Here is a 26,470-nt window from a genome sequence, read left to right on the forward strand (position 1 = left end):
AATGGTCTTTTTTGAAATTATGATAGTGAAGACATATGATCTTTGGGGATGAAAAGGACAGAGGTCCTGCTTTATTATTGATAATATATACATCACCAAGATATGTACATCATGAGAGCCAGTGGCTCAAGTGTAGTAAGGCCGAAGATCAGTTATATTCCACGGTCGGCGGGTCTCCTCCTCCGACTTATGTGAGTCTTTGTGCTCTCGAACATCGATAAGGTAGTATGACCCGTTGTTTAAATTCTTGCTGACCACAAAGGGCCCTTCCCAAGGTGGGGATAACTTGTGTGCATCAGTCTGATCCTGGATGAGCCGGAGCACCAAGTCGCCTTCTTGAAAGGTTCTGGATTTAACCCGGTGGCTGTGATAATGCCACAGGTCCTGTTGGTAAATCACCAAGCAGGCTGCTGCCAAGTCACACTTTTCATCCAACAGGTCAAGTGATTCCCGATGTGCTTGCTCATTGTCAGCTTCCACGTAAGCCGCCACTCGGGGCGAGTCATGAAGGATGTCACTAGGAAGAACCGCCTCTGCTCCATAAACCATGAAGAAAGGGGTATAACCCGTAGATCTGTTGGGGGTAGTATTGATGCTCCATAACACTGATGGCAACTCCTCTACCCAACAACCCGGTGTTCATTGCAAAGGAACTAAAAGCCGGGGCTTGATACCCTTCAAAATGTCTTGATTGGCTCTTTGTGCTTGACCATTGGATTGGGGGTCAGCCACTGATGAGACATCAAGCCGGATATGCTCACGTTTGACAGAACTCCTCCATAGCCCCCTTGGACAAGTTAGTGACATTGTCAGTTATGATGCTATGGGGGAAACCAAAACAGAAAATCACCTTTTTCATGAATTGAACCACCGTCGGCGCGTCACATTTACTGACCGACTCTGCTTCCACCCACTTTGTGAATTTATCCACTTCCACCAAAAGGTGAGTCCTTTTATCCTTGGATCTTTTGAAAGGCCCAACCATGTCAAGCCCCCACACAACAAACGGCCAAGTAATTGGTATCATCCTTAACACTTGAGCAGGCACATGAGCTCGCCGTGAAAATTGCTGACACCCGTCACATTTACTGACCAGATCTTCTGCACCAGCATGAGCCATTAGCCAATAAAATCCGTGACGGAAAGCTTTGTCTACAAGGGACTTTAAACAGGCGTGATGGCCGCAATCTCCTTCATGAATCTCATGAAGAATCTCTTGGCCTTCTTCAGGAGACACACAATGTTGAAACGCCCCAGTGACACTGCGATGATGTAACTCGCCATTCGCAATCGTCATTGACTTAGATCGCCGGGTTATCTATATAGCCAAGGTTTCATCCTCAGGCAATTCTCCCCGGGTCATGTAAGGCAAGTATGGCATTGTCCAATCTGGGATGACATGAAGAGCCGCCACCAACTGTGCCTCCGGGTCAGGCACAGCCAATCCTGTGTAGGTAACTTAACAGAAGGATTATGCAAAACATCCAAGAAAGTATTCGGGGGTACCGGTTTATGCTGAGATCCAAGCCGGCTTAAAGCATCGGCTGCCTCATTCTTCCTGCGATCAATGTGCTCCACCTGATAACCCTTGAAGTGACCAGCCACAACATCAACCTCACGGCGATAAGCCGCCATGAGAGGATCCTTGGAATCCCACTTGCCTGAAACTTGTTGAGCTACCAAATCTGAGTTGCCGAAGCACCTTACCCGGCTTAAGTTCATCTCTTTAGCCATCCGAAGACCATGGAGCAAGGCCTCACACTGAGCTGCATTGTTAGTACAGGGAAACATCAACCTTAGTACATAACAAAAATTTTCACCTCGAGGGGAAGCCAAAACAACTCCATCCCCCGAGCCTTCCAATTGCCTGGATCCATCGAAGTGAATAGTCCAGTATGTGTTATCCGGCTTCTCTTCAGGCGCCTGCAACTCTTTCCAATCATTGATGAAATCCACTAGTGCTTGAGACTTGATAGCAGTACGCGGCACATATTTTAAACCATGAGTCCCAACCTCAATAGCCCACTTGGCAGCTCGCCCTATAGCCTCTCTGTTCTGGATGATATCCCCCAAAGGAGCATAACTGACCACAGTGGTGGGTTGACCTAGGAAATATTGCTTAAGCTTCCGTCTTGCCATGAACACCCCATAAATAAGTTTCTGCCAATGTGGATACCTCTACTTGGACTCAATGAGTACCTCACTGATATAGTAAACCGGCGGTTTATCGGATATTCCTTACCAGACTCTTTGCGCTCCACAACAATGTCTACACTGACAGCACGTGCATTAGCAGCCACATATAACAGCAATGGCTCCTTATCAATGGGAGCAGCAAGAACCGGCAGCTCAGCCAGTTGTCTCTTCAAATCCTCAAAGGGAATATTAGCTCCAGACAAAGTCATTTATCTTCTTCAACATCTGATACAGTGGTATGGCCTTCTCACCTAACCGGCTTATGAACCGGCTTAAAGCAGCAATGCAACCCGCCAAACGCTGAATATCATTGATGCACTTGGGTTTTGCCAAAGAGGTGATAGCCTTGATCTTCTCCGGGTTAGCCTCAATGCCTCTGTTAGAGACCAGAAATCCCAAAAGCTTGCCTGCTGGCACACCAAAGACACATTTTGCCAGGTTAAGCATCATATTGTAGACCCGGAGCATCATCTATCAATGTTTCCTTTTCTTTGGACTTCACCACAATATCATCCACATAAGCATGCACATTGCGGCCAATCTGAGTATGAAGGCAATTCTGCAGGCAACGCTGATAAGTCGCATGGGCACTCTTGAGCCCAAAAGGCATAGAAACATAGCAGAAGGCTCCAAAGGGAGTAATGAAAGCCGTCTTCTCCTAGTCCTTAGCTGCCATCTTGATCTGATGATATCCAGAATAAGCATCTAAGAAACTCAGACACTCACATCCCGCCGTAGCATCAATGATTTGATCAATACGTGGGAGAGCAAAGGGATCAGCCGGACAAGCCTTATTTAAGTCTGTGTAATCCACACACATACGCCAAGTGCCGTTCTTCTTGAGCACTAGCACCGGGTTAGCTAACCACTCTTGATGAAATACCTCAATAATAAACCCGGCTGCCAAGAGCCGGGCCACCTCCTCGCCGATGGCCTTGCGTCTCTCTTCGTTAAACCGCCGAAGGAACTACTTGACTGGCTTAAACTTCGGATCAATGTTGAGAGTGTGCTCAGCGAGTTCTTTCGGTACACCCGGCATGTCAGAAGGTTTCCATGCAAAGATGTCCCGATTCTCATGGATGAACTCGATGAGTGTGCTTTCCTATTTGGGATCCAGATTGGCACTAATACTGAACTATTTAGATGAATCGCCAGGAACAAAGTCGACCATCTTGGTATCCTCAGCCGATTTAAACTTCATCTCCGGTTCACGCTCTGTGGTGGGCTTCTTCAGGATGTCATGTCTGCCGGGTCAACGTTGTCTTTATAGTATTTTTAACTCTTCTACAGCACAGACTGACTTAGCATAAGCCGCCTCACCTTCCTCACACTCCAGAGCCACCTTTCGACTACCATGAACCGTAATGGTCCCCTTATGACCCGGCATCTTCAGCTGCAGATACACATAACACGGCCGTGCCATGAACTTAGCGTAAGCCGGTCGCCCAAACAGAGCATGATACGGGCTCCTGATCTTGACCACCTCAAAGGTTAACTTCTCGGCCCTAGAATCATACTCGTATACAAAGGCTACCAACAGTTTGATCTTGCCCACTGGGTATGTCGACTTACCAAGGACTACGCCATGGAAAACAGTATTGGATTGCTTAAGATTTTTATCTGTTAACCCCATACGACGGAAGGTCTCATAATAAAGGATATTGATGCTGCTGCCTCCATCCATGAGTACTTTAGTGAACTTGTACCCCCAACCTAAGATGCTACCACCAAAGCCAAGTGACCCGGATTGTCAACCCGGGGCGGGTGATCCACCCGACTCCATGTAATGGGCTGTTCAGACCATCGCAAGTATCGAGGAACTGCCGGCTCAACGGCGTTCACTGCCCTCTTGTGAAGCTTCTGGTCCCGTTTACATAAACTTTTAGTGAAAACATGATACTTCCCACTGCTCAATTGCTTTGGGTGACTCTAATAGCCAAACAGCTGCTGTTGTTGCTGACCTCCCTAGCCAGATTGTTGATTGTAGCCGCCTTGACTACCCTGATTGAAATTGCCTTGATTATTCTGGTGGCCCTTGATGTCTACTACACAACCTTCTTCTTGTAGACGTTGTTGGGCCTGCAAGTGCACAGGTTTGTAGGATAGTAGCAAATTTCCCTCAAGTGGATGACCTAAGGTTTATCAATCCGTAGGAGGCGTAGGATGAAGATGGTCTCTCTCAAACAAACCTGCAACCAAATAACAAAAAGTCTCTTGTGTCCCCAACACACCCAATACAATGGTAAATTGTATAGGTGCACTAGTTCGGCGAAGAGATGAAGATACAAGTGCAAAATAGATAGTAGATATAGGTTTTTGTAATCTGAAATAATAAAAACAGCAAGGTAACAAGTGGTAAAAGTGAGCGTAAACAGTATTGCAATGATAGGAAACAAGGCCTAGGGTTCATACTTTCACTAGTGCAAGTTCTCTCAACAATAATAACATAGATAGATCATATAACAAGCCCTCAACATGCAACAAAGAGTCACTCCAAAGTCACTAATAGCGGAGAACAAACGTAAAGATTATGGTAGGGTACGAAACCGCCTCAAAGTTATTCTTTCGGATCGATCTATAAAAGAGTTCGTACTAGAATAACACCTTAAGACACAAATCAACCAAAACCCTAATGTCACCTAGATACTCCATTGTCACCTCAAGTATCCGTGGGCATGATTATACGATATGCGTCACACAATCTCAGATTCATCCAACCAACATAAAAGTACTTCAAAGAGTGTCCCAAAGTTTCTACCGGAGAGTCAAGAACGTGTGTCAACCCCTATGCATAGGTTCATGGGCGGAACCCGCAAGTTGGTCACCAAAACATACATCAAGAGGCACATGATATCCCATTGTCACCACAGATAAGCACGGCAAGACATACATCAAGTGTTCTCATAAAAGACTCAATCCGAAAAGATAACTTCAAAGGGAAAACTCAATTCATCACAAGAGAGTAGAGGGGGAGAAACATCAAAAGATCCAACTACAATAGCAAAGCTCGGGATACATCAAGATCGTGCCATAGAGGGAACACGAGAAAGAACACGAGAGAGAGAGAGATCAAACACATAGCTACTGGTACATACCCTCGGCCCCGAGGGTGAACTACTCCCTCCTCGTCATGGATAGCTTTGGGATGATGAAGATGGCCACCGGTGATGGATCCCCCCCTCCGGCAGGGTGCCGGGAAGGGCTCCCGAGAGGTTTTTGGTGGCTACAGAGGCTTGCGGCGGCGGAACTCCCGATCTATCTTATGTTCTGGAAGTTTTAGGGTACGTAGGTATATATGGGTGCAAGGGGTACGTCGGTAGAGCTACGAGGGCCCCACGAGGCAGGGGGCGCGCCCCCCACCCTCGTGAGAACCTCCCATATCTTCTGACATGGAGTCCAAGTCCATCAAGTGGGTTTCCTTCCAAAATTAACTTCTCCAGTTGATTTCGTTCCGTTTTGACTCCATCTGATATTCCTTTTCCTCAAAACACTGAAATAGGCATAAAACAGCAAATCTGGGCTGGGCCTCCGGTTAATAGCTTAGTCCCAAAAATAATATAAAAGTGGATAATAAAGCCCAATATTGCCTAAAACAGTAGATAAAGTAGAATGGAGCAATCAAAAATTATAGATACGTTGGAGACGTATCAAGCATCCCCAAGCTTAATTCCTGCTCGTCCTCGAGTAGGCTAATGATAAAAAAGAATTTTTGATGTGGAGTGATACTTTGTCATAATTTCAATGTAAATCTTCTTAATTGTGGTATGAATATTCAGATACGAAAGATTCAAGAGAAAAGTTCATATTGACATAAAAATAATAATACTTCAAGCATACTAACTAAGCAATTATGTCTTCTCAAAATAACATGGCCAAAGAAAGTTATCCCTACAAAATCATATAGTCTGGCTATGCTCCATCTTCCCCACACAAAATATTTAATCATGCACAACCCCGATGACAAACCAAGCAATCGTTTCATACTTTAATAAGCTCAAACTCTTTTAACTTTCACGCAATACATGAGCGTGAGCCATGGACATAGCACTATATGTGGAATAGAATGGTGGTTGTGGAGAAGACAAAAAAGGAGAAGATAGTCTCACATCAACTAGGCATATCAATGGGCTATGGAGATGCCCATTAATAGATATCAATGTGAGTGAGTAGGGATTTCCATGCAACGGATGCACTAGAGCTATAAATATATGAAAGCTCAACAAAAGAAACTAAGTTGGTGTGCATCTAACTTGCTTGCTCATGAAGGCCTAGGGCACTTTTGAGGAAGCCCATCATTGGAATATACAAGCCAAGTTCTATAATGAAAAATTCCCACTAGTATATGAAAGTGACAACATATGAGACTCTCTATCATGAAGATCATGGTGCTATTTTAAAGCACAAGTGTGGTAAAAGGATAGTAACATTGTCCCTTCTCTCTTTTTCTCTCATTTTTTTGTTTTTTTTTGTTTGGGCCTTTTCTCTTTTTTTTATGGCCTCTTTTTTTCTCTTTTTTTTTATTTTTCGTCCGGAGTCTCATCCCGACTTATTGGGGAATCATAGTCTCCATCATCCTTTCCTCACTGGGACAATGCTCTAATAATGATGATCATCACACTTTTATTTTTCTTACAACTCAACAATTACAACTCGATACTTAGAACAAAATATGAATCTATATGAATGCCTCCGGTGGTGTACGGGATATGCAATGAATCAAGAGTGACATGTATGAAAATTATGAAGGTGGCCTTGCCACAAATACAGTGTCAACTACATGTTCATGCAAAAAGCAATATGACAAAAGTAATGCGTGTCATATGGAACGGTGGAAAGTTGCATGGCAATATATCTCGGAATGGCTATGGTAATGCCATAATAGGTAGGTATGGTGGCTGTTTTGAGGAAGGTATATGGTGGGTGTAGGGTACAGGCGAAAGTTGCGCGGCACAAGAGAGGCTAGCAATAATGGAAGGGTGAAAGGGTGTGTATAATCTATGGACTCAACATTAATCAAAAGAACTCATGCACTTGTTGCAAATATTTAGAAGTCATCAAAAACCAAAGCACTGCGCATATGCTCCTAGGGGGATAGATTGGTAGGAAAAGACCATCGCTCGTCCCCGACCGCCACTCATAAGGAAGACAATCAATAAATAAAATTGTGCTCCAACTTCATCACAAAGCGGTTCACCATACGTGCATGCTACAGGAATCACAAACTTCAACACAAGCATTCTTTAAATTCATAATCACTCAACTAGCATCACTTTGATATTATCACCTCCATATCTCAAAACAATTATCAAGCATCAAACTTATTTTAGTATTCAACGCACTCAAAAGAAGGTTTCACATATCTTGAATACCAAGTATATTAATGTTAAGCGAATTACCATGCTACTAATGACTCTCAAAATAATCTAAGTGAAGCATGAGATATCTATAGTTTCTTTAAAACAAATCCACCACCGTGCTCTAAAAGATCTAAGTGAAGTACTAGAGCAATAACAAAAACTACTCCGAAAGATATAAGTGAAGATCAATGAGTAGTCGAATAATTATGCAACTATGTGAAGACTCTCTCTCATTAAAGAATTTCAGATCTTGGTATCTTATTCAAACAGCAAGAAAAACAAAATAAAATGGCATTGCAAGGATAGCACAACTCATGTGAAGAAGCAAAAACTTAGGCTCAACCGATACTAACCGATGATTGTCGAAGAAAAAAGGTGGGATGCCTACCGGGGCATCCCCAAGCTTAGGTGCTTGAGACTTCTTGAAAAATTATCTTGGGGTTCCTTGGGCATCCCCAAGCTTGAGCTTTTATGTCTCCTTAATTCCTCTCATATCATGGTTTCTCTTTTTATCAAAAGCTTCATTCACAACAAACTCAACAAGAACTCGTGAGATAGGTTAGTATAAACCAATGCAAAACCATATCATCTTCTACTGTAACAAATCACTAAAATTATTATTCAACATTGAATACTAAATTTCTCTGCATATTTAATACTCCTATCCTCAAATAGAATCATTAAACAAGCAAACATATGCAAACAATGCAACCATAACAGCAATCTGCCAAAACAGTACAGTCTGTAAAGAATGCAAGAGTAACAATACTTCCCTGACTCCAAAAATTATGAAATAAAATTCCCACTGTAATAAATGTATCAGATCTTAATATGAAAAAAGATTCAATGTTATACCATTCTCTGACTTTTCTATGGAATTTTTTCAACAGCGGTAAACTTTCTGTTTTCAAACAGCAACATGTATACTAGAAAATAAGCATGGCAAAGGCTATCCTTGACTTTTTTATTGAAACTAAAGATGCAAAACATTATTCTAACTAACAGCAAGAAAATACTAACAAAATAAAATGACGCTCCAAGCAAAACACATATCATGTGGTGAATAAAAATATAGCTCCAAGTAAAGTTACTGATGAACGAGGACGAAAGAGGGGATGCCATCCGGGGCATCCCCAAGCTTAGGCTCTTGGTTGTCCTTGAATATTACCTTGGGGTGCCTTGGGCATCCCCAAGCTTAGGCTCTTTCCACTCATTATTCCATAATCCATCGAATCTTTACCCAAAACTTGAAAACTTCAACCACACAAAACTCAAAACAAAACTCGTAAGCTCCGTTAGTATAAGAAAATAAATCACCACTTAGGTACTGTAATGAACTCATTTTAAATTCATATTGGTGTAAAGCCTACTGTATTCCAACTTCTCTATGGTTCATACCACTTAATACTAGCCATAGATGCATCAAAATAAGCAAACAACACAATGAAAACAGAATCTGTCAAAAACAGAACAGTCTGTAGTAATCTGTATCAAACGTATACCTCTGGAACCCCAAAAATTATGAAATAAATTTCTGGACCTGAGTAATTTTTCTATTAATCATCTTAAAAAAGAATCAACCTAAAATCACTCTTCAGTAAAAAATGGCAGCTATTCTCGTGAGCGCTAAAGTTTCTGTTTTTTACAGCAAGATCATAAAGACTTCACCCAAGTCTTCCCAAAGGCTCTACTTGGCTCTTTATTGAAACAAAAGATATAAAACATGATTAATACAGTAGAATAATCATGTGGACACACAAAAACAGTAAGGATAAATATTGGGTTGTCTCCCAACAAGCACTTTTCTTTAATGCCTTTCTAGCTAGGCATGATGATGACAATGATGCTCACATAAAAGATAAGAATTGAAACATAACGGGATCATCATGAAGCATATGACTAGCACATTTAAGTCTAACCCACTGCATAGGGATTTTGTGAGCAAACAACTTATGGGAACAATAATCAACTAGCATAGGAAGGTAACACAAGCATAGCTTCAAGAATTTAAGCACATAGAGAGGAAACTTGATATTATTGCAATTCCTACAAGCATATATTCCTCCCTCATAATAATTTTCAGTAGCATCATGAATGAATTCAACAATATAACCAGCACCTAAAGCATTCTTTTCATGATCTACAAGCATAGAAAATTTACTACTCTCCACATAAGCAAAATTCTTCTCATTCGGAATAGTGGGAGTATCATAAGAGACTTGAACACTAAAAATTGTTTCCACATTAAAAGAGTAATGTTCAGAAAAAGGGTAATCATAATCATGACAAGATTTGTAAATATAATCATCACTACTTTTTATAGCATAAGTTTCATCACAATAATCATCATAAGTAGCAACTTTGTTCTCATCATAATCGATTGAAACCTCTCCCAAGATAGTGGAATCACTCAATAAAGTTGACACTCTCCCAAATCCACTTTCATATTCATCACAATAAAATTCAACATCCTCCAAAATAGTGGGATCACTACTTCCTAAAGTTGACACTCTTCCGAACCCACTTTCACCAATATAATCATCATAGGTAGGAGGCATGCTATCATCATAACAACTTTGCATATCAAAACTTGGGGTGCTAAAAATATCATCTTCATTAAACATAGCATTCCCAAGCTTGGGACAAACATTAATTCCAGCAAATATATTCTCAAATATTTCATCCTCATCAAACATAGCTTCCCCAAGCTTGAGCCCGTTCATATCATAAGCATAATCACTCTTATCATTAAAAATATTGATAGCACCAATAGTATAGCAATTATCATCATCACAATGAGTAGTAGGAGCAACATCATTTGGAAGGGATACCTTTCTACCTTTGTTGCTTCTCCTTTTCTTTTTCTTCTTCACATTATGTGTGGGTTCAACCTTCTTTATTGATGGGATTGGTTGAATAGAAAGCTCCTCCTCGTTACCTGAATCATCATAAGAAATAATAGGAGGAGGTTGGGAAGTCTCTTCCCTTTCATTAGTATTCTCTTCATCTTCTATTTTCTTTCTTTTCTTTATGTAATTGCCAATATAAGGATTTTCAATGCAATTCTCCACACAAAACATATAAATATCCTCTAGATCAAAATCAAGAAATTTATCAAGATTAAATTTTGGAATACCCTCAGTTATACGTTTCATTTCTTCATAACCCAAAAGAAGGCTAAGTTATTTATGATGCTCAAAGGTAATCAAATTATCGCAATAATTGGAAACGACTTGATCATGAAACAAATAGCATTGGAGCTTTAAATGACCATGTTCATTGCAAAGTTCACAAGGGGTACTATAAATATTAAATCTTTCAGCACATTCATCTAGCTCTTCTTGCAACAATTTGGTTTCTAAGTACTTATGCCTCTTGCAATATCTATCTTCCCTATTTGGTGTGTACTTACAAACCCAATGCACTCCACAAAAATTGACATGTTTATAGGAGACATTTTCATCATAACTAGTGCAATCATCATTAGCATCATGGATATACAAAGAATTCGTACTAACAACATTGCAATCATGCTCATCATTCAAATATTTAGTGCCAAACAATTTAGAGATTTCTTCTTCTAGCACTTGAGCACAGTTATCCTTTCCATCATACTCACGAAAGATATTAAAAAGACGAAGCATATGAGATAAACTCAATTCCATTTTTTTTGTAGTTTTCTTATATAAACTAAACTAGTGATAAAACAAGAAACAAAAAAGATTCGATTGCAAGATCTAAACATATACCTTCAAGCGCTAACCTCCCCGGCAACGGCGCCAGAAAATAGCTTGATGTCTACTACACAACCTTCTTCTTGTAGACGTTGTTGGGCCTGCAAGTGCACAAGTTTGTAGGACAGTAGCAAATTTCTCTCAAGTGGATGACCTAAGGTTTATCAATCTGTAGGAGGCGTAGGATGAAGATGGTCTCTCTCAAACAACCCTGCAACAAAATAACAAAAAGTCTCTTGTGTCCCCAACACACCCAATACAATGGTAAATTGTATAGGTGCACTAGTTCGGCGAAGAGATGAAGATACAAGTGCAAAATAGATAGTAGATATAGGTTTTTGTAATCTGAAATAATAAAAACAGCAAGGTAACAAGTGGTAAAAGTGAGCTAAATGGTATTGCAATGATAGGAAACAAGGCCTAGGGTTCATACTTTCACTAGTGCAAGTTCTCTCAACAATAATAACATAGATAGATCATATAACAAGCCCTCAACATGCAACAAAGAGTCATTCCAAAGCCAGTAATAGCAGAGAACAAACATAGAGATTATGGTAGGGTACGAAACCACCTCAAAGTTATTCTTTCGGATCGATCTATAAAAGAGTTTGTACTAGAATAACACCTTAAGACACAAATCAACCAAAACCCTAATGTCACCTAGATACTCCATTGTCACCTCAAGTATCCGTGGGCATGATTATACGATATGCATCACACAATCTCAGATTCATCCAACCAACATAAAAGTACTTCAAAGAGTGTCCCAAAGTTTCTACCGGAGAGTCAAGAACGTGTGCCAACCCCTATGCATAGGTTCATGGGCGGAACCCGCAAGTTGGTCACCACAACATACATCAAGAGGCACATGATATCGCATAGTCACCACAAATAAGCACGGCAAGACATACATCAAGTGTTCTCATAAAAGACTCAATCCGACAAGATAACTTCAAAAGGGGAAACTCAATTCATCACAAGAGAGTAGAGGGGGAGAAACATCATAAGATTCAACTACGATAGCAAAGCTCGGGATACATCAAGATCGTGTCATAGAGGGAACATGAGAGAGAACACGAGAGAGAGAGATCAAACACATAGCTACTGGTACATACCCTCAGCCCCGAGGGTGAACTACTCCCTCCTCATCATGGATAGTGCCGGGATGATGAAGATGGCCACCGGTGATGGATCCCCCCTCCGGCAGGGTGCCGGGAAGGGCTCCCAAGAGGTTTTTGGTGGCTACAGAGGCTTGCGGTGGCGGAACTCCCGATCTATCTTCTGTTCTGGAAGTTTTAGGGTACGTAAGTATATATGGGTGCAAGGGGTACGTCGGTGGAGCTACGGGGGCCCCACGAGGCAGGGGGCGCCCTAGGGGGGTGGGCGCGCCCCCCACCCTCATGATCACCTCCCGTTTCTTCTGACGTGGAGTCCAAGTCCATCAGGTGGGTTTCCTTCCAAAACTAACTTCTCCAGTTGATTTCGTTCCGTTTTGACTCCGTCTGATATTCCTTTTCCTCGAAACACCGAAATAGGCATAAAACAGCAAATTTGGGCTGGGCCTCCGGTTAATAGGTTAGTTCCAAAAATAATGTAAAAGTGGATAATAAAGCTCAATATTGCCTAAAACAGTAGATAAAGTAGCATGGCAGGAATCAAAAATTATAGATACATTGGAGACGTATCAGCCCTGAAAGCCGGAACCAGAACTGCCACTTCCATTGTTCGGGCCATGAAAGCCGCCACCTCCTGAGCCGCCGCCCGGCCCGTGATTACCATTGAATATGTTGGAATTCTTGAAATCCTTCATGATAGTGCAATCCTTCCATAGGTCAGTAGCCAGCTTCTCTCAGTGTTGTGCTTCGGGTAGGGTTCATTTAACAACTGTTCGAGAGTAGGACCTGACCCACCAGATCGAGGAGGTGGCCTCCCCTTACGCCGCTGATTATTTCCCTGTGCATTGGTGTTAGCTACAAACTCTGAGCTACCATCCGCCTTACGTTTATTATTGCCGCCTTGATTTGCCGGGTTAGGCTGAGGGCCTTTAGCGTTGCTGCTCTTATTTCCCTTCCCTGCCTTCTCATCATCAGACTCGGGATCCTTGGTACTATCAGAGTTAGCATATTTGACGAGAGCCGCCATCAGCTAACCCATGTGAGAACACTAGCGCTTGAGTCGCCCCAGCTTCATCTTAAGAGGCTCAAGACGGCAATTTTTCTCTAACATCAATACTGTAGAGCCGACATCCATCTTATCAGAGGAATGTATTATCTCTTTGACCCGGCGCACCCAATGGGTCGTGGATTCACCCTCTTGTTGCTTGCAACTGGTCAAGTCCACAATCGACATGGGATGCTTACATGTATCTTTAAAGTTCTGGATGAACTTCTCCTTTAATTCTGCCCACGAACTAATGGAATTAGGTGGCAACGCCTTCAACCAATTACAAGCCGTTCCATCCAGCATCATGGTGAAGTACTTGGCCATTGCAGCATCACTAACTTCCAGCAATTCCATGGCCATCTCATAACTTTCGATCCATGCCGCAGGCTGTAAATGTTGGAAATATGCCCTAGAGGCAATAATAAAATGGTTATTATTATATTTCTTTGTTCATGATAATTGTCTGTTATTCATGCTATAATTGTGTTATCCGGAAATCGTAATACACATGTGAATACATAGACCACAACATGTCCCTAGTGAGCCTCTAGTTGACTAGCTCGTTGATCAACAGATAGTCATGGTTTCTTGACTATGGAAATTGGATGTCATTGATAACGGGATCACATCATTAGGAGAATGATGTGATGGACAAGACCCAATCCTAAGCGTAGCACAAAGATCGTGTAGTTCGTTTTGCTAGAGCTTTTCCAAATGTCAAGTATCATTTCCTTAGACCATGACATTGTGCAACTCCCGGATACCGTAGGAGTGCTTTGGGTGTGCCAAACGTCACAACGTAACTGGGTGACTATAAAGGTGCACTACGGGTATCTTCGAAAGTGTCTGTTGGTTGGCACGAATCGAGACTGGGATTTGTCACTCCGTATGACGGAGAGGTATCTCTGGGCCCACTCGGTAATGCATCATCATAATGAGCTCAATGTGACTAAGTGTCTGGTCACGGGATCATGCATTATGGTACGAGTAAAGTGACTTGCCGGTAACGAGATTAAATGAGGTATTGGGATAGCGATGATCGAATCTCGGGCAAGTAACGTACTGATTGACAAAGGGAATTGTATACGGGGTTACTTGAATCCTCGACATCGTGGTTCATCCGATGAGATCATCGAGGAGCATGTGGGAGCCAACATGGGTATCCAGATCCCACTGTTGTTTATTGACCGGAGAGGCGTCTCGGTCATGTCTGCATGTCTCCCGAACCCGTAGGGTCTACACACTTAAGGTTCGGTGACGCTAGGGTTGTAGAGATATGAGTATGCAGTAACCCGAAAGTTGTTCGGAGTCTCGGATGAGATCCCGGACGTCACGAGGAGTTCCGGAATGGTCCGAAGGTAAAGAATTATATATAGGAAGTCAAGTTACGGCCATCGGGGAAGTTTCGGGGGTCACCGGTATTGTACCGGGACCACCGGAATGGTCCCGGGGGTCCACCGGGTGGGGCCACCTATCCCGGAGGGCCCCATGGGCTGAAGTGGGAGGGGAACCAGCCCCTGGTGCGCTGGTGCGCCCCCCCTTGGGCCCCCCTGCGCCTAGGGTTGGAAACCCTAGGGGCGGGGGAGCCTCCACTTGGCTTGGGGGGTAAGCCACCCCCCTTGGCCGCCGCCCCCCCTTGGAGATTGGATCTCCTAGGGCCGCCCCCCCCCCCCTAGGGGGCCTATATAAAGAGGGGGGAGGGAGGGAAGCCGCACCCATGCTCTTGGCGCCTCCCTCTCCCCACGCACCACCTTTCCCTCTCGCTGAAGCTTGGCGAAGCCCTGCCGAGATCGCTGTTGCATCCACCACCACGCCGTCGTGCTGCTGGATCTCCATCAACCTCTCCTTCCCCCTTGCTGGATCAAGAACGAGGAGACATCTTCCCAACCGTACGTGTGTTGAACGCGGAGGTGCTGTCCGTTCAGCACTAGGATCATCGATGATTTGGATCACGACGAGTACGACTCCCTCAACCCCGTTCTCTTGAACGCCTCCGCTCGCGACCTACAAGGGTATGTAGATGCACTCCTCTCTCTCGTTGCTAGATGAACTCATAGATTGATCTTGGTGAAGCGTAGAAATTTTTCATTTTCTGCAACGTTCACCAACAGTAAATCGGCTGTGTAATTAGGTACCTTACGAGGCCCCTTAAAATCTTTGGGCAACCGTTCATTATGCAGAGCCGACACCAAACAAGGTACACCCTCGGTCCTGGTTACGGCACCTGCCTCAACTGGCGTCATTGGATAAACCGGCAAGGGCTGATAAGCCGCCTGTTGAACCGCCTGTTGAGCTGCTATTTCTGCTGCTTGTTGAGCTGCCTGCTCAATTTGCTGATGCACTCTGTCCTGATTATGGACATTAGGAGCCCCACCCTAAGCCGGGTTGTATCCGCGCGGCTGATCACAGCGCTGGGCATTGCTTGAAACGTCCGGTGAATCTAAGTGCCTGCTATAACTCTTGCTCCGGCTCGGACTTGGGGTTGAGTGGATCATATCTCTACTGTAAGAGTATGCTTCCTGCTGTGTGATACGTCTCCAACGTATCTATAATTTATGAAACATTCATGCTATTATATTATCTATATTGAATGATTTCGGGCTTTATTATACACTTTTATATTAATTTTGGGACTAACTATTAACCGGAGGCCCAGCCCATCTTGTTGTTTTATTGCCTATTTCAGTGTTTCGAAGAAAAGGAATATCAAACGGAGTCCAAACGGAATGAAACCTTTGGGAGTGTAAATTTTGGAACGAACATGATCCGGGAGACTTGGAGTACAAGCCAGGGAAGCTTCGAGGAGGCCAGGAGATAGGAGGGCGGGCCCACCCCCCTGGGCACGCCCCTTGTCTTGTGGGCCCCTCGTGGCTCCCCCGGCCGACTTCCTTCGCCTATATATTCCCATATACCCTAAAACCATCAAAACAGAAGATAGATCGGGAGTTCCACCACCGCAAGCCTCTGTAGCCACCAAAACGCTCTCGGTAGCCCATTCCGGCACCCTGCCGGAGGGGGGATCCCTCACCGGTGGCCATCTTCATAATCCCGGCGCTCTCCATGACGAGGAGGGAGTAGTTCACCCTCAAGGCTGAGGGTATGTACCAGTAGCTATATGTTTGATCTCTCTCTCTCTCGTGTTCTCTCTATGGCACGATCTTGATGTATCGCGAGCTTTGGTATTATAGTTGGATCTTATGATGTTTCTCCCCCTCTACTCTCTTGTAATGGATTGAGTTTTCCCTTTGAAGTTATCTTATCGGATTGAGTCTTTAAGGATTTGAGAACACTTGATGTATGTCTTGCCATGCTTATCCATGGTGAAAATGGGATATTCACGTGATCCACTTGATGTATGTTTTGGTGATCAACTTGCGGGTTCCGCCCATGAACCTATATGCATAGGGGTTGGCACACGTTTTTGTCTTGACTCTCCGGTAGAAACTTTGGGGCACTCTTTGAAATACTTTGTGTTGGTTGAATAGATGAATCTGAGATTGTGTGATGCATATCGTATAACATGCCCACAGATACTTGAGGTGACAATGGAGTATCTAGGTGACATTAGGGTTTTGGTTGATTTGTGTCTTAAGGTGTTATTCTAGTATGAACTCTATGATAGATTGAACGGAAAGAATAGCTTCATGTTATTTTACTACGGACTCTTGAATAGATAGATCAAAAAGGATAACTTTGAGGTGGTTTCGTACCCTACCATAATCTCTTCGTTTCTTCTCCGCTATTAGTTGCTTTGGAGTGACTCTTTGTTGCATGTTGAGGGATAGTTATATGATCCAGTTATGTTATTATTGTTGAGAGAACTTGCACTAGTGAAAGTATGAACCCTAGGCCTTGTTTCCTAGCATTGCAATACCTTTTACGCTCACTTTTGTCACTTGTTACCTTGCTGTTTTTATTATTTCAGATTACAAATACCTTTATCTACCATGTTGGGGACACAAGAGACTCTTTGTTATTTGGTTGCAAGGTTGTTCGAGAGAGACCATCTTCATCCTACGCCTCCCATGGATTGATAAACCTTAGGTCATCCACTTGAGGAAAATTTGCTACTGTCCTACAAACCACTGCACTTGGAGGCCCAACAACGTCTACAAGAAGAAGGTTGTGTAGTATACATCACTGTGCTAAGGCTGTCTGAAGAAGAGTTGTGACCCTTTGTGTTTCAACCGCCGCTGGTGAATCGCCATCGGCTGGGAGAGCCGCCAGTCGTGCCGCCGCCGCAATCATGTTTTCCAGCGGGTTAGAATAATGACCCGGTGGTGTCGGCACATAAGGTGGCAGAGCAATATTCAGACGTGGGGGTCCCATGACCTGTGGCTGAATCGGCGTGTTGGTCTCGGGTACTGCGAATGCTCAACAAAAGAAAACTAGTGGGTGTGCATCCAACTTTCTTGCTCACGAAGACCTAGGGCATTTGAGGAAGCCCATCGTAGGAATATACAAGCCAAGTTCTGTAATTAAAAATTCCCACTAGTTATGAAAAGGACAACTCATGAGACTCACTACATGAAGAACAAGGTGCTACTTTGAAGCAAAATATATGAGACTCACTACATGAAGAACAAGGTGCTACTTTGAAGCACAATATATGAGACTCACTACATGAAAAACAAGGTGCTACCTTGAAGCACAAGTGTGGAAAAAGAGATAGTAGCATTTCCCCTTTTTATTTTCTTTTCTTTGGGTCTTTCTTTTTTTCTTTTTGGCCTTTCTCTTTTTTTGGGCAATGCTCTAATAATGATAATCATCACACTTCTATTGATTACAACACAAGGATTACAACTCGAAACTTAGAACAAGATATGACTCTATATGAATGCCTCCGGCGGTGTACCGGGTTAGTGCAATGGATCAAGAGTGACATGTATGGTGGCTTTGCCACAAATACGATGTCAACTACATGATCACGCAATGGCAATATGACAAAAGTAATGTATGTCATGATGATGATGATGGAAGTTGCATGGCAATATATCTCGGAATGGCTATGGTAATGCCATAATAGGTAGGTATGGTGGCTGTTTTGAGGAAGATATAAGGAGGTTTATGTGTGATAGAGCGTATCATATCACGGGGTTTGGATGCACCGGCGAAGTTTGCGCCAACTCTCGAGGTGAGAAAGGGCAATGCACGGTACCGAAGAGGCTAGCAAAGGTGGAAAGGTGAGAGTGCGTATAACCCATGGACTCAACATTAGTCAAAAGAACTCATATACTTATTGCAAAAATTTAGAAGTCATCAAAAATCAAGTACTACGTGCATGCTCCTAGGGGGATAGATTGGTAGGAAAAGACCATCGCTCGTCCCCGACCGCCACTCATAAAGATGCACAAGCCAGGTACACTTCATGTTTCAAATTTGTTACACAACTTTAACCATACGTGCATGCTACGGGACTTGCAAACTTCAACACAAGCATTTCTCAAATTCATAATCACCCAACTAGCACGAATTTGATATTATCACCTCCATATCTCAAAACAATTATCAAGCACCAAACTTATCTTAGTATTCAATTCACTCAAAAGAAAGTTTCACATATCTTGAACACCAAGTATATTAACATTAAGCAAATTACCGTGCTATTAACGACTATCAAAATAATCTAAGTGAAGCATGAGAGATCAAATAGTTTCTTTAAAACAAATCCACCACCGTGCTCTAAAAGATCTAAGTGAAGTACTAGAGCAAAAATTATCACGCTCAAAAGATATAAGTGAAGCACATTGAGCAAAACTATCAAGCTCAAAAGATATAAGTGAAGCACATAGAGTATTCTAACAAATTCCAATGCATGTATGGCTCTCTCAAAAGGTGTGTACAGCAAGGATAATTGTGGTAAACTAACAAGCAAAGACACAAATAATGCAAGACGCTCCAAGCAAAACACATATCATGTTGGTGAATAAAAATATAGCTCCAAGTAAATTACCGATGGAAGTGGACGAAAGAGGGGATGCCTTCCGGGTCATCCCCAAGCTTTGACTTTTTGGTGTACTTGGATTATATTGGAGGTGCCATGGGCATCCCCAAGCTTAGGCTCTTGCCACTCCTTGTTCCATAATCCATCAAAAGAATTCACCCAAAACTTGAAAACTTCACAACACAAAACTCAACAGAAATCTCGTGAGCTCCGTTAGAGAAAGAAAACAAAAGACTACTTCAAGGTACTGTAATGAAGTCATTCTTTATTTATATTGGTGTTAAACCTACTGTATTCCAACTTCTCTATGGTTTATAAATTAATTTACTAGCCATAGATTCATCAAAATAAGCAAACAACACACGAAAAACAGAATCTGTCAAAAACAGAACAGTCTGTAGTAATCTGTAACTAACGCAAACTTCTGGAACTCTAAAAACTTCTACCAAAATTCGACGTACTGGAAACTTTGTTTATTTATCAGCAGAAAAAAGAATCAATGAAAAAGCACGTTCCTGTGATTTATTGAATTTTTTCTCGTGAGCGCAAAGTTTCTGTTTTTTAGCAGAATCAAATCAACTATCATCATAGCTTATCCTATAGGTTCTACTTGGCACAAACACTAATTAAAACATAAAACCACATCTAAACAGAAAGTAGAAACAAAATTTAGCACTAAACAGGAACAAAAACAAAAAACACAAAATAAAATTGGGTTTCCTCCCAACAAGCGCTATCGTTTAACGCCCCTAGCTAGGCATAAAAGCGAAGATAGATCTAACGAGTGCCCCCCTTGGCATCGGAAGTGTAAGTAGCAAGAGAAGATCTCCTTTCTAAGTCATTCATCCTTCTATTCAGATTAAGAACATTTCCATTAATGGATGAGGTAAGATTAAGCACGTTACAAAAATTTGCATCCAACCTAGACTTCATTTCTTTAATAATTTCATTTTGATAAAAGCACACGAGAGTAGTTGATTCAACTTTATCATTTCAAGGGTGCCCAAATATGGTTTTCATTTTTTCATAGGTATCTATAGCATCCACTTCAAGAGAACCTTCTTCAAAAATAGAGTCTAGAACTTTTATGAAAGAGGCGGGCAAGCCAACATAGAAACTTTTTAAGTAAACATCAATTTGATATTGTGGCACATAACTAGCCCGAATTCTTAACCTATCCCAAGCATCTTTTAAAGATTCATCAAGTAAATAGCGGAAGATTCCGTAGTCATCATCATCAAAATCATCTAAATTCTCATTAGTGATCCCGGTGGGTCTCTCTGTAGCATCATTGTTTATGAGCTTAGAAAGGATAGATAGGTTATCCAAGGCACTAGAAATCGGGAGAAATCCCTTAGTTCTTTTTGATTCGGCCATGGTAACAAGTAATCCAACACACAAGCAAACAGAAAGGCAACAGGAAAAAAAGGCAAACGGAAAAAAGACGAGGAGATTGGGAAAGAGAGGGCAAATAAAACGGCAAGGGTGAAGTGGGGGAGAGGAAAACGAGAGGCAAAAAATGTAATGCGAGAGATAGAGATTGTGATGGGTACTTGGTATGGTTGACTTTTGCGTGAACTCCCCGGCAACGGGGCCAGAAATTCTTCTTGCTACCTCTTGAGTACTGCGTTGGATTTCCCCGAAGAGGAGAGGATGATGCAGTAAAGTAGCGTAAGTATTTCCCTCAGTTTTTGAGAACCAAGGTATCAATCCAGTAGGAGACCACGCACAAGTCCCTCGTACCTACACAAAACGATAGCAACTTGCAACCAACGCTTAGGGGTTGTCAATCCCTTCACGGTCACTTACGAGAGTGAGATCTGATAGAGATAATATTTTTGGTATTTTTGATACGTAGATGCAAAGTAAAAAGTAAAAGGCAAAGTAAAACAAAGCAAGTAAATAAAGTGATGGAGATTGATATGATGAGAATAGACCCGGGGGCCATAGGTTTCACTAGTGGCTTCTCTCAAGAGCATAAGTATTCTACGGTGGGTGAACAAATTACTGTTGAGCAATTGACAGAATTGAGCATAGTTATGAGTATATCTAGGCGATGATCATGTATATAGGCATCACGTCCAAAACAAGTAGATCGAAACGATTCTGCATCTACTACTATTACTCCACTCATCGACCGCTATCCAGCATCCATCTAGAGTATTAAGTAAAAACAGAGTAACGCCATAAGCAAGATGACATGATGTAGAGGGATAAATTCATGCAATATGATAAAAAAAACCATCTTGTTATCCTTGATGGCAACAATACAATACGTGCCTTACAACTCTTTCTGTCACTGAGTAAGGACACCGCAAGATTGAACCCAAAGCTAAGCACTTCTCCCATTGCAAGAACTACCAATCTAGTTGGCCAAACCAAAAAAGATAATTCGAAGAGACTTGCAAAGATAACTCAATCATACATAAAATAATTCAGAGAAGAATCAAATATTTTCCATATATAATACTGGATCATAAACCCACAATTCATCGGTCTCAACAAACACACCGCAAATAGAAGATTACATCGAATAGATCTCCACGAGAGAGGGGGAAAACATTGTATTGAGATCCAAAAAGAGAGAAGAAGCCATCTAGCTAATAACTATGGACCCGAAGGTCTGAAGTAAACTACTCACACTTCATCGGAGAGGCTATGGTGTTGATGTAGAAGCCCTCCGTGGTGGATGCCCTCTCCGGCGGAGCTCCGAAACAGGCCCCAAGATGGGATCTCGCGGATACAGAAGGTTGCGATGGTGGAATTAGTTTTTTGGCTCCTGTTATGATCGTTCGGGATACGTAGGTATATATAGGAGGAAGGAGTACGTCTGTGGTGCTCCGAGGGGCCCACGAGGTAGGGGGGCGCGCCCTCCACCCTCGTGACCGCCTCTGGCACTTCTTGGAGTAGGGTCCAAGTCTCCTGGATCACGTTCGGTTGGAAAATCACGATCCCGAAGGTTTCATTCCGTTTGGACTCCGTTTGATATTCTGTTTCTTCGAAATACTGAAAAAGGCAAAAAAACAGCAATTCTGGGCTAGGCCTCCGGTTAATAGGTTAGTCCCAAAACTAATATGAAAGTGCAAAATAAAGCCCAATATAGTCCAAAATAGTAGACAAAGTAGCATGGAGTAATCAAAAATTATAGATACGTTGGAGACGTATCAAGCATCCCCAAGCTTAATTCCTGCTCGTCCTCGAGTAGGTAAATGATAAAAAAAAGAATTTTTGATGCGGAGTGATACTTTGGCATAATTTCAATGTAAATCTTCTTAATTGTGATATGAATATTAAGATCCGAAAGATTCAAGACAAAAGTTCGTATTGACACAAAAATAATAATACTTCAAGCATACTAATCAAAGCAATCATGTCTTCTCAAAATAACATGGCAAAAGAAAGTTCATCCCTACAAAATCATATAGTTAGGCTATGCTTCATTTTTGTCACACAAAGATGTTCCCAACTTCTATACCCCCGATGACAAGCCAAGCAATTGTTTCATACTTAAATAATCTCAAACCTTTTCAACTTTCACGCAATACATGAGCGTGAGCCATGGATATAGAACTATGGGTGGAATAGAATACGATGATGGGGATTGTGTGGAGAAGACAAAAAAGGAGAAAGTCTCACGTTGACGAGGCTAATCAACGGGCTATGGAGATGCCCATCAATTGATGTCAACATGAGGAGTAGGGATTGCCATGCAACAGATGCACTAGAGCTACGAATGCTCAAAAAAAGAAAACTAGTGGGTGTGCATCCAACTTGCTTGCTCACGAAGACCTAGGGCATTTGAGGAAGCCCATCGTAGGAATATACAAGCCAAGTTCTATAATGAAAACTTCCCACTAGTTATGAAAAGGACAACTCATGACACTCACTACATGAAGAACAAGGTGCTACTTTGAAGCACAATATATGATACTCACTACATGAAGAACAAGGTGCTACTTTGAAGCACAATATATGAGACTCACTACATGAAGAACAAGGTGCTACTTTGAAGCACAAGTGTGGAAAAGGAGATAGTAGCATTGCCCCTTTTTATTTTATTTTCTTTGGGCCTTTCTTTTTTCTTTTTGGCCTTTCTCTTTTTTTTATTTGGGCAACGCTCTAATAATGATAATCATCACACTTCTATTGATTACAACACAAGGATTACAGCTCAAAACTTAGAACAAGATATGACTCTATATGATGCCTCCGGCGGTGTACCGGGATAGTGCAATGAATCAAGAGTGACATGTATGAAAAATAATGCATAGTAGCTTTCCCACAAATACGATGTCAACTACATGATCATGCAATGGCAATACGATAAAAGTAATATATGTCATGATGATGATGATGGAAGTTGCATGGCAATATATCTCGGAATGGCTATGGAAATGCCATAATAGGTAGGTATGGTGGCTGTTTTGAGGAAGATGTAAGGAGGTTTATGTGTGATAGAGCGTATCGTATCACGGGGTTTGGATGCACCGGCGAAGTTTGCGCCAACTCTCAAGGTGAGAAAGGGCAATGCACGGTACCGAAGAGGCTAGCAAAGGTGGAAAGGTGAGAGTGCGTATAACCCATGGACTCAACATTAGTCAAAAGAACTCATATACTTATTGCAAAAATTTATAAGTCATCAAAAATCAAGTACTACGCGCATGCTCCTAGGGGGATAGATTGGTAGGAAAAGACCATCGCTCGTCCCCGACCGCCACTCATAAGGATGCACAAGCCAGGTACACTTCATGTTTCAAATTTGTTACACAACTTTAACCATACGTGCATGCTACGGGACTTGCAAACTTCAACACAAGCATTTCTCAAATTCATAATCACCCAACTAACACGACTTTGATATTATCACCTCCATATCTCAAAACAATTATCAAGCATCAAACTTATCTTAGTATTCAATTCACTCAAAAGAAAGTTTCACATATCTTGAACACCAAGTATATTAACATTAAGAAAATTACCATGCTATTAACGACTCTCAAAATAATCTAAGTGAAGCATGAGAGATCAAATAGTTTCTTTAAAACAAATCCACCACCGTGCTCTAAAAGATCTAAGTGAAGTACTAGAGCAAAAATTATCACGCTCAAAAGATATAAGTGAAGCACATTGAGCAAAACTATCAAGCTCAAAAGATATAAGTGAAGCACATAGAGTATTCTAACAAATTCCAATGCATGTATGGCTCTCTCAAAAGGTGTGTACAGCAAGGATAATTGTGGTAAACTAACAAGCAAAGACACAAATAATGCAAGACGCTCCAAGCAAAACACATATCATGTTGGTGAATAAAAATATAGCTCCAAGTAAATTACCGATGGAAGTGGACGAAAGAGGGGATGCCTTCCGGGGCATCCCCAAGCTTTGACTTTTTGGTGTCCATGGATTATCTTGGGGGTGCCATGGGCATCCCCAAGCTTAGGCTCTTGCCACTCCTTGTTCCATAATCCATCAAAAGAATTCACCCAAAACTTGAAAACTTCACAACAAAAAACTCAACAGAAATCTCGTGAGCTCCGTTAGAGAAAGAAAACAAAAGACTACTTCAAGGTACTATAATGAACTCATTATTTATTTATATTGGTGTTAAACCTACTGTATTCCAACTTCTCTATGGTTTATAAATTAATTTACTAGCCATAGATTCATCAAAATAAGCAAACAACACACGAAAAACAGAATCTGTCAAAAACAGAACAGTCTGTAGTAATCTGTAACTAACGCAAACTTCTGGAACTCTAAAAAATTCTACCAAACTAGGAAGTACTGGACAATTTGTTTATTGATCAGCAGATAAAAGAATCAATGCAAAAGCGCGTTCCTGTGATTTATTGAATTTTTTTCTCGTGAGCGCAAAGTTTCTGTTTTTCAGCAGAATCAAATCAACTATCATCATAGCTTATCCTATAGGTTCTACTTGGCACAAACACTAATTAAAACATAAAACCACATCTAAACAGAAATTAGAAACAAAATTTAGCACTAAACAGGAACAAAAACAAAAAACACAAAATAAAATTGGGTTGCCTCCCAACAAGCGCTATCGTTTAACGCCCCTAGCTAGGCATAAAAGCGAAGATAGATCTAACGAGTGCCCCCCTTGGCATCGGAAGTGTAAGTAGCAAGAGAAGGTCTCCTTTCTAAGTCATTCATCCTTCTATTCAGATTAAGAACATTGACATTAATGGATGCGGTGAGATTAAGCACGTTACGAAAATTTGCATCCAAGCTAGACTTCATTTCTTTAATAATTTCATTTTGATAAAAGCACAAGAGAGTAGTTGATTCAAATTTATCATTTAAAGGGTGCCCAAATATGGTTTTCATTTTTTCATAGGTATCTATAGCATCCCCTTTGTCGGTGTACTAGAGTAGGGGTACCCTAGTATCCCGAACTTGTGCACGGGCAGTTGCAGCCACCCGCGGCAAGGCTTGCCGGGTGACCGCCAAGGTCCTCCACGGTTCCTGCGGAGCCATTCAAGAACAAAGTATCTAAGCCAAGGAGACAAGGCCCCGGCAAGAGGAGCTTGCCGGGAAGGCCAACCAAGGCATAAGAGCAAAGTATCCAAGCCAAGGAGACAAGGCCCCGGCAAGAGGAGCTTGCCGGGAAGGCCCACCAAGGCATCTCAAGGAGTTTGCCGCGATGCGCCACGCATCCCGACAAGGCCCGGGGAGCGACAAGCCACTGGACGCGACAAGACAACGACCGCGGCAAGGCACTTGCCGTGGCACGCTACCACCCTGTACCTACGCTCCAGCGCATCCACCAACGTGTCGCCCTGGGGCCTTTCCAGGCGCGCGTGGCGAGAGGCTGTGCAGCCAGCGGTACGCGGTGGCAAGCGGCGCTGACAAGATTGCCATCGTGGCGAGCGGTGGCGTCCCTGACGGTCCCTATTTGCACTGTTTGGGCGACGTAGATGGGCATTTAATGTCTTTGTCCCCTGCCGTCAGGGTTAGGTATGATACACTGTACAGGTTGATGTACCAACCGCAAGTCCTTTTCCATTTTTACCCTTGTCTAGTTGCCACCTGTCGGTGACCCCTTGAGCATATAAAAG

This window comes from Triticum dicoccoides, chromosome 6B (assembly GCF_002162155.2).
Source record: "Triticum dicoccoides isolate Atlit2015 ecotype Zavitan chromosome 6B, WEW_v2.0, whole genome shotgun sequence".
Taxonomy (NCBI): domain Eukaryota; kingdom Viridiplantae; phylum Streptophyta; class Magnoliopsida; order Poales; family Poaceae; genus Triticum; species Triticum dicoccoides.